The 9,955-nt window shown below is 46.6% G+C and overlaps 1 pseudogene; it reads left to right on the top strand.

Annotated features, from left to right (window-relative positions):
• Positions 1–5,327: 5,327 nt before the first annotated feature.
• Positions 5,328–7,379, top strand: LOC110585101 (annotated as a pseudogene).
• Positions 7,380–9,955: the final 2,576 nt, after the last annotated feature.

Genomic DNA, 9,955 nt, shown 5'->3' with positions numbered 1-9,955 from the left:
TTCCCATCCAGTTTCTTCTGTACTGACATCTACTGAGGGCTAACCATGTACGAGGTACCAGGCTGCCTAGCAGAGGATATGGGGTAATGGACTCTGTGTAGCGTCTACCCTCAGGAGTGTCCAGTCTCATGGGAGAGTGTGGCTGAATCCTACACAGAACACTAATTATAATTGCATGAGATGTGAAGAGGCAAAAGGCCAGAACTGATAAGGATGAGACTAAGTGCGAGAGCCCCGCACCTAACCTGGGAGTTCAGGGACAGCCTTTCTGAGGAAGTGATGTTTGAACTGAGACCTGAAGGGTGAGCAGCAATTAGCCAGGCAAAGAGTGGGTGGTGGGGATGTGGGTGGGGGAGGTTCACATTTTCGAGAAACAAGGAAATGGCCAGTGTGGCTGGAGCTCAGAACACAAAGGGAAGAGTGACGTGATATGGAGCTGGTAAGGGGGAAGGAGCAGGGCTGGCCTACTTTCCTCTTGCTTTGTATGACTCCCGTTTAGTTCTGCTATGTCCAGTTCCTAGAGGGGAGAAGGCGGGCCCGCCCTTCCTGTTGTGGGGCCACAGGTCTGCAGGCCAGCAGAGTACTCCCCTGGGTCTGGCCGAGACCTCCTCCTAGTGCGCCATGGTGCCCAGTGGCTGTCCGGCCCCTCGGTTCTCTTCTCACCATGGTGGGCGGGTGAGGCTTTCTCCTAGTTCCCCTAGGAGCTCGACGGCCCCCAGGCATGGAGACCAGTGCCGTCCTTACTCAGAGGTTTCAAGAGCCTTAGTTCAGCTACTAGGCTGATCTGGTTTCCTCTTGTGAAAGGTACTACCTGTGATCTTATGCCACAGTGTAGAAACCAAGTCCCCACTTCCTACCCTGGCTCCAGTATTTGGTTCCTTTTCTCTATATCATCCTTGATAGCGAGAATGGTACCTTTTACAAGACCTTCCCGGTCAGCTCATACAACTCGGGTTGATCTGTGCCTGCTTAGCATCAAGTACTCCAGGGGAGAAAAGGGAACAACACTAGACAGTCCTAGGGGCTCCTGGGTGGCTCATTCGGTTAAGCATCTGCCTTTGGCTCAGGTCATGATCCCAGGGTCCTGGGATCAAGTCCCACCTCAGGCTCCCTGCTCAGTGGGGAGCACTTCTCCCTCTCCCTCTGCCTGCCACTCTGCCTGCCACTCTGCCTACTTGTGCTCTTCTCTATCTCTCTGTCAAATAAATAAATAAAATATTTTTAAAAATTAAACAAACAAACAAACAAACTAGACAGTCCTACCCTTGAGCAGCTCACAGGCCCCCCAGGCACTGTGCTAAGCACCTTACCTATGATCTCATCTCATGCCCAGGACAACCCCATGTGATAGAGACTATCATTAGTGCCCATTTTATAGATGAAGAAACTGATTCAAAGGGGAATAAAACAATTGGCCCAAAGTCACACTTACCGGTGGAGGGGCTGGGATTTGAACCTGCGTAATCCTAAGGCCCAAATTCTTAACCAACACCCTCTATCATCTCTACTCCTCTCTCTCTCTCTCTCTCTGAATTTCTAGAGGTGTCCTTATGCTGTGATTCTTCAACACCTGGGGCCTTGTCCTGTGGGTGGAATCCTGCCATACACCCCCATGTTTTCCTGTGGCTACAGCTTACCTTCCTGTTCTCGCATGCCCTATTGTGTCTTACAGGGCCTCTCTGTCCGTGTCATCTGTTGGCCTAGTTTCCTGCTGTCACTGTGTATTTCCCCAGTACTGTGTGCTCTTTGGAGCTGGAGTTTCACCAACTGCCTGAGGTTAAGCCTACCACTCAAAGGGGCAGGATTGTTCTTTTCTGGAGCTAATTCATTTCTTCTGCTGCTACCCCTTGGATTCCCAGCCGGGTGGTAGAGTACAGACTACACACTGCAGTAACCTCCCCAGAATGCCCGAGAGACCTGAAGTTCTCCTAAGATTTGTGACTTTAAGGAAGTGCTTCTCAAAGGGGATAGTACCATCCTCAGGGGATGTTTCCTTGTGAGGGCACTTTTGGTTTTCGTAGGGATTGCAGGGGTATGGAGGTGGAGATGGAAAGTCTCATGTCCTACTGGTTTTGGGGACCACTGTGAGGCAGGCCTGTGGGGCAAGAGTTGTCTTGAGTCCCCTGAGGATTTGAAATGTCCCACCATGGGGCACCTGGGTGACTCAGCCTGTTAAGCATTGGCCTTTGACTCAGGTCATGATCCCAGGGTCCCTTGCGGCAGGCTTCCTCCTCAGTGGGGAGTCTGCTTCTCCCTCTACCTCTGCCCCTCCACCCCACTCATGCACTCTCTCTCTCTCTCAAATGAATAATAAACTCTTAAAAAAAAAAAAAAAGTAATGTCCCACCATACATTTACCACGGTGAGAACTTACTTCTCATTACCTTACCATAGATCCTCACTCTTTTTCTCCCATATAAACAGAAATACCAGTATGGTTTTAATGGCCACAAAGCTTCCCAGAATGGTCCTACTGTATAAATGAAAGCAAGCCTCTATCACTTTACTAAGAGTTGTCCGCCATTTTGGAAAATGACATCATTAATGGCAGTACCATGCTTGGGATCTGAATCATTAGTGCCACACAACTGTGTCAGTCTTTACTAATAGCTGTTTCATTTGTGGAAATTTTATGTATGCCTTTTTAGCCCTTATTTGGAAATAGCACATATAAAGCAAAATGGTCAACAACTTTCTGTTGAGTCTCACTCTTCTGAAATCCAGACGTCTTCATTAAAAGTAGGGGCAAATATTTGACTTCTCACTGTCTTGCTGAATCATCTGAGCACTCTTGTATTGAAATGCATATTGTACTATAAATCATATCTTTTGTTTCTTCCTTACATGAAATTTAGAGCAATATACTGATTTTTAGAAATGTTTTGTAGGTATTATATTCTCTATGAATTTCTGTTCAGTATAGCAAAGGCAATGTAAAGGCAACAAAAATATTTCTTTTAAGAAAAAGGGGTTGTGATAAAACTAAAAACTCCAGTTTTAAGGAAATGAGAATGACTTTTTTTGGGGGGGGGGTGCCAGATTTTATACACTGTATAAATGATCGTCATCCAAGCCTTTTTGGCAACCAAAGACTTATTTCATTCGCTATTTTTTCTCCAAAGACTTTTGGTATTCTCTTGGAAATATCTTCAGAGGCAGGCAGGATTTTATTTGTCCCACCCTTCTTGGAGAATTATCTATGGTTTTGCTTGTGGAAAAAGATTTTGTTTTTTGAAAAGAGCCAACAGTTTTTCAGAGCAAATTGTTGAGACCAAGGTCAGTGATCAAGCTTGCTGATGATATTCTTGGTGGCAGATTGTGAGGTTTGGGGGCAGGGATTGTGTTTTATCCATCTCTGCCCCTCCACAGCACTTAGTACGTGGCATACAGTAGATGCTCTGTATTAGGTTGAACAAGATTTTGTCAAATATGCGATGTAAGCTTGGGGTAAAAGAATTGAATCAATGCTTGTGTATTGTACCGAATTTAAGTGATACAGAAGTGTGTAGTATAACTAAGTAAAACCTCCTCTGGGTGTCAGTGAAAACATTTAAAAGATGGTATGGCATGAGCACAGTCCAGTAAGAGTGAACACTGCCTTTAATTTGAAGAAATGGGATTTTATCAATCCTGTTCTAAAATGTGGTCTCTTCCATTTCCTGTATCATAGCCCATTTCGAACCATGTCATGATCAAGTGTTTGAATAGCTTTGTTCTGAAGGAAATCCAGAGCAAGAATGCCAAAGGGGTTTTGAAGATAGGAAGACAAGAGGGCAGTTTTAATGGAAAATATGCTTTTATATATTTGAGTTCTTATGGATGCATTTTTCCTTCTCTTTTGAAATGTACTGGAACTTTGGAGTTGGTTTGATTTGAGTTCAAATTCCAGCAGGGAGGAAGAGCTTATGGTCTAGTGTGGGAGACCAACACCAAACCAGGAAACAAGTAAGGAAACAGCATCCGTGTCATTTACAATTGGGGTGAATGTTCTGAAGGCTTAGAGACTGGAAGGAGGCCACTGTAGATAGAGTCATCAGGGAAGGCCTCTCTGTGCTGATAACCCCTGAATCAAGACCAGAGATCATGCAGAAGCCATGAGGTAGGAATGGGCTTGGGGTACTTGAGGAGCCCCATGGGGACTCTTCTAGGACCAAGAGAGTCCTAGAAGATGAGATCAGACAGGCAAGCAGGGGCCAGACCTTGTAGGGTCTTGAAGGCCTACAGGAACTCCAGGAGTTTGAGTTTTATTCTAAAGGGAGTGACTTGGGACACCTGGGTGGCTCAGTAGGTTAAGCATCTGCCTTCAGCTCAGGTCATGATCCCGGGGTCCTGGGATCAAGTCCCACATTGGGCTCCCTGCTCAGGGAGGAGCCTGCTTCTCCCTCTGCCTGCCGCTCCCCCTCTTGTGAGCTCTCTCTCTCTCTCTCTGACAAATAAATAAAATCTTAAAAAAAAAAAGAGTTCTAAGAATTTCCTTTATAAAAATAAATAAATAAATAAAGGGAATGACTTGTTCTGATTTTATTTTAGAGGAGGACAAAGGTCAACGCACAGGTTTTCAGCTGCCCAGGTAAAAGAGGATGACAGCTTGGATGAAGGAGGTGCCATGGAGATGGAGAGAAGTAAATAGGTTCGAGATCTCTTTCTGAGGTAGAACCACCAAGATTTGCTGACAGAGTGATGTGATGTGCGTGTGTGCGTGCATGCGTGCGTGCATGTGAGAAAGGGATCACTGAAGGACCAACGCCTAGGGTTTGGGCTTGAATAACTGTGTGGGTGATGGTGCTATTTATAGAATTAGGGAAGCAGGCAAAGAACAAGTATGGGAGGCAAAGGGTCAGGGAAATGAGAATTTCTTTTCAGTCAAATTCATTTTGAAATGCCTCTTTGATGCTCGAGTGTGGTATCAAGTAGACAGATAAATACAGAGGTTCAGGGATGGGTCTGTCTTGAGATGTACATTTCAGAGTTATCCACAGCCAGATATATTTAAAGCCAAGGGAGTTGACATTGGAAGGTAGCTGTCTGTATTTTCCCGTTTCTAAACATCTTTGTTGCCAAGTTTCTAAGTGGTACGAAAAAGAATGTAAAGAGAGGGAGTAGGTAGGGGAGAAGGACAAAGAGTGCACAATTCCAGTGGTATCTATAGGCTATGTCTTGCAACAAAATAAGTGCCTGGACACACATGTGCACACACACACACATGCAGACACACTCCACAGCTGCAAACTGCAAGCTGCATACACAAGTCACACGGAAGATACACTCACTCTCAGTCCCAACCCCAAACAGACCCTGCCTCTTCCTCAGCTGCTGCAAAGTCCTAGATGGCATTGCATATAGCAGCAGTCCTCTGGGACAATCTCGAGGCAGCCATGTGCTGACAGAGGCTGCCCTGGAGCTGGTCAAGGAGCCCACCATGGGTGAGCCTTCCATAGGTTGGACCGCTCTGCATGTAGCCATCGTGAACCAGAATGTGCACTCCGTGTGAGCCATGCTTGCCCACAGGGCCAGCATCTCTGCAAGAGCTACAGCACGGCTGTCCACCATAGCCCCTGCAACCTTATCTACTTTGGGGAGCACCCTTTGTCCCTGGCTGCCTGTGTGGGCAGTGAGGAGATCATGAGGCTGCTCATTGAGCATGGAGCCAGCGTCCGGGCCCCGGACTCCCTGGGAAACACCATCTTGCACATCCTCATCCTCCAGCCCAACAAAACCTTTGCCTGCCAGATGTACACCCTGCTGCGGCGACCACCTGCAGTCCCTGGACCTCAAGCATGCCCAGTCACCAGGGTCTCACTCCCTTCAAGCTGGCTGGAGTGGAGGGCAACCCTGCAGTGTTCCAGCACCTGATGCAGAAGCCGAAGCACATACAGTGGAATTATGGGCCACTGACCTCCACTCTCTATGACCTCACAGAGATCAACTCCTGGGGAGAAGACATGTCCTTTCTAGAGCTCGTGGTCTCCCCCAAGAAGCAGGAGGCTCACCAGATCCTGAACAGACCCCAGTGAAGCAGCTAGTGAGCTTCAAGTGGAAGAAATATGGGCAGTGGTACTTCTATGTTCTGGGTGCCTTGTACCCACTCTACATAATCTGCTACGTCCACTGCCCCCTCAAGTTCCATATGGACAACTGCACAGATTCCTGAGATAACACCATTTTCCAACAGAAACCTCTACAGAAGGCCTATGTGACTCACCGGGATACCATCTGGCTGGTGCGGGAGTTGGTGACCATCCTTGGAACTGTGGTCATCCCACTCCTAGAGATCCTGGGCGTTTTCAGTGTTGGTGCCTCTTGCCATCTGGGACAGACTGTCCTCTGGGGGCTGTTCCATGTCACTGTCATCACCTATGCTTGCATGGTGCTGGTGAACACGAGGACGTGGCACTCCAACACGAATGGAGAGATGGTGCCCATGTCCGTCGCCCTGGTGCCGGGTTGGTGCCGTGTTATGTACCTCACTGGAGGATTCCAGATGCTCTGTCCTTTCACCATCATGATCCAGAAGATGATTTTTGGTTTTATTTTTATTTTATTTTATAAAGTAATCTCTACACCTAACATGGGGCTCGAACTCATAACCCAGAGGTCAAGAGTTGCATGTTCTACCAACTGAACCAGCCAGGCACTCCTAGAAGATGATTTTTGGAGACGTGACACCTTTCTGTCAGCTGATGGCCTTGTTATTCTGGGACTTGCCTCAGCATTTCCAGACAGAGGACCCAGCCAATCTGGGACAATTCCACCACTACCCCATGGCACTGTTCAACACCTTTCAGCTTTTCCTCACCATCATGGATGGGCCTGCCAACTATGAAGTGAACTTGCCCTTCACATTTGGCATCATTTACTTTGTCTTTGCCATCATTGCCACACTGCTTATGCTCAACTTGTTTATCACCACGAAGGATGACACACACGGGCAGGTGGCCCATGAGCGGGACAAGCTCTGGAAGGCCCAGGTCTGGCCACCATGGTGATGCTGGAGAGGAGGCTTCTTCACTTCCTGTGGTCTTGCTCTGGGATCTGTCGATGCCAGTATGGGCTGGGGCACCACTGGTTCCTACAAGACAAGAACCACCATGATCAAAATCCTCTGTGGGTGCTTCACTATGTGGAAGTTTTCAAGGGCTCAGATAAGGAGCATGAGCAAGAGCAGCTTTCTGAGAAACAGCCCTCTGATTCTGTGACTGAAAGTAGGACCTAGCCAGAGCCTCCCTCACCCTCCCAACCCCTCCCTGTGCTGGACCACACCTCCCAGCAATAGCAGTTACCAGGGCTGGGAGTTCCTATGTCACAACACCCTGGGACATGTGAATCTCAGACTGGATCTTGGCGAGGGGGATGGAGAGGAAAATACCTATCATTTATGATGAGGACCCCTGTTACTGTGGACCTGTAAGCTTGGGTGGGACCAGGTAGGCCTGGGTGGAGAGTGGTACTAAATTTCATGCCTGTCAATCATGGGAGGGGGTAGACAGAATAATTCTTTTTTTTCTTTTAAGATTTTATTTATTTGAGAGAGAGAGAGCACACAAGTGGGGGGAAGGAGCAAGGGGAGAGGAAGAAGCAGACTCCCCGCTGAGCAGGGAGCGCAGTGCGGGGCTCGATCCCAGGACCCTGGGATCATGACCTGAGCCGAAGGCAGATGCTTAACCAACTGAGCCACCCAGGTGCCCCCAGAATAATTCTTAAAGGCCATGTCTCACTGTGCACATCAGCATTTCTGGAGATGGGCAATGGGCATCTGTTGTTCCACGTATCTTCTGGGTTCCTAGAAGTCCCACATCTTGGTAAAAGAAGGTATCTTTGCAAACAAAGTTGGACTTGGTCATCGAAGGTGTGAGATAAGGATGCTAGACTAATGTTTAGACCGTCTTTCTTTCTGCTCATGCAGGTACTAGAAAGTAGTAAGCTTGCCTGGTTCAACAGAGCTGAATGTGGGCAGAGCCAGGCATGGCACTGAGGTGTGGCCTTCCTTTTTTCCTATACTCCTGGAGGACTCTCTTCCCACCTAGCAACCAAACCCCACCTAGAAAACTGCAAGAAGAAAGATTCTTTGGGGCACTTGGGTGGCTCATTAAGTGTTTGCCTTCGGCTCAAGTTATATCCCAGGGTCCTGGGATTGAGCCCCACATCAGGCTCCCTGCTCAGCGGGGGTCTGCTTCTCCCTTTCCCTCTGCCTGCCTCTCAAACAAACAAAACAAGGATAAAGAACCTTTCTCTTTTAAGATTTTATTTATTTATTTGAGAGAGAGAGAGAGTGAAAGAGAGCATGAACCGGGGGTGGGGGAGAAGGACAAGCAGATTCCCCGCTGAGCATGGAGCCCAATGCAGGGTTTGATCCCAGGACCCTGAGATCATGACCTGAGCTGAAGGCAGACACTTAACCGACTGAGCCAGCCAGGTACCCCACCCTTGCTTTATTTTTTTTTTTTTAATTTTATTGTGGGTAGATACACATAATATAAAATTTACCATTTTGACCATTTCTAGGTGTACAACTCAGTGGCATTAAATACATTCACATGCTACTCTTCGTCTACAAGTCTTTTTCATCTTTCCAAACTGAAACTTTTGTACCCATTAAACATTAACTCTTCACTATCCCTTCCCCAGAGCCCCTGATAACTGATATTCTACTTTCTATGAATTTCACTACTCTAGGTACTCATGTAAATGGAATCATATAGTATTAATCCTATTGTATCTGATTTATTTCACTTAGTATGTTTTCAAGATTTATCCATATTGCAGCAGGTATCAGAATTTTATCCCTTTTAAAGGCCAAATAATGTTTCTTTCTTTCTTTCTTTCTTTTTTTTTTTTTGAGAGAGAGAGCGAGAGAGCATGCATGCACGCGCACACACACACACACACACACACACCCATACCCACACACGAGGGGGTGCAGAGGGAGAGGGAGAGAGAGAATCTCAAGCAGACTTCCCTCTCAGAGCAGAGTCTTATATGGGGCTCCATCTCACAACCCTGAGATCATGACCTGAGCCAAAATTGAGTCAGATGCTCAACCGGCTCAGCCGCCCAGGCGCCCCCAAATGATATTTCATTGTATGAACATGGATATTTATTTATCCATTCATCCATTGATTGACATTTGGGTTGTTTCTACTTTTTGGCTATTGTGAGTAATACCGCTAGGAGCATTGGTGTACAATTATCTCTCTGAGTCCCTGCTTTCAATTCCTTTACGTATATCCTTACACGTGGAATCTGGGTCTTATGGCAATTCTTGTTTAATTTTTTTTAGGAACTGCCATGCTGTTTTCCACAGTGGTTGTGCTGTTTTACATTTCCTCGAACAGTGCACAAGGATTCCAATTTCTTCACTTACTTACCAACACTTGTTATTTTTCTGCTTGTTGTTTTTCTTTTCTTCTTTTCCTCTTTCTCTCTTTCTTTCTATAGCCATCCTAATGAGTATGACATGGTACCTCATTGTGGTTTTGATTTGTATTTCCCCAAAGACTAATGACAATGAACATATTTTCATATGCTTATTGGCCATTGGTATATCTGTTTAGGGGGAAATACCTATACAAGGGCTTTGTCAAAACAAGTTAAGTTTTTGGCTTTTGCAAGCACGTCTCTTAGCAGTGCCTTGAGATGGTCCAAGTTATGAGACATGGGACACGCACACCACCTGCTGGCCATTTCTTAGCATTTCCCAACACATCCTTCAGGGCAGAAAAAAGTTTTTAGTTCAAGGGATTACCAAAGAAATCAGGGTCAATGTTGCTGCCCCTGGGAAGCTAATGATCTCCCTTCTGGGAAGATCAAAGATGCCATGGGTGTGTTGCAATAGTGGGAAGGACCTGGACTTGGAGCAAAGAGAGCCGGACTTGAATCTTGCCTTTGACTAAGCAAATGGCACGTCTCTTTGCCTCTAAATCCTATGGCAGTGTGTTCAGTAAAACTTTCTGTGATG

The sequence above is a fragment of the Neomonachus schauinslandi genome, chromosome 1 (genome assembly GCF_002201575.2).
Source record: "Neomonachus schauinslandi chromosome 1, ASM220157v2, whole genome shotgun sequence".
NCBI lineage: Eukaryota > Metazoa > Chordata > Mammalia > Carnivora > Phocidae > Neomonachus > Neomonachus schauinslandi.
The sequence above is the reverse complement of the archived record's forward strand: the minus strand, read 5'-3'. Positions and strand labels throughout refer to the sequence as shown.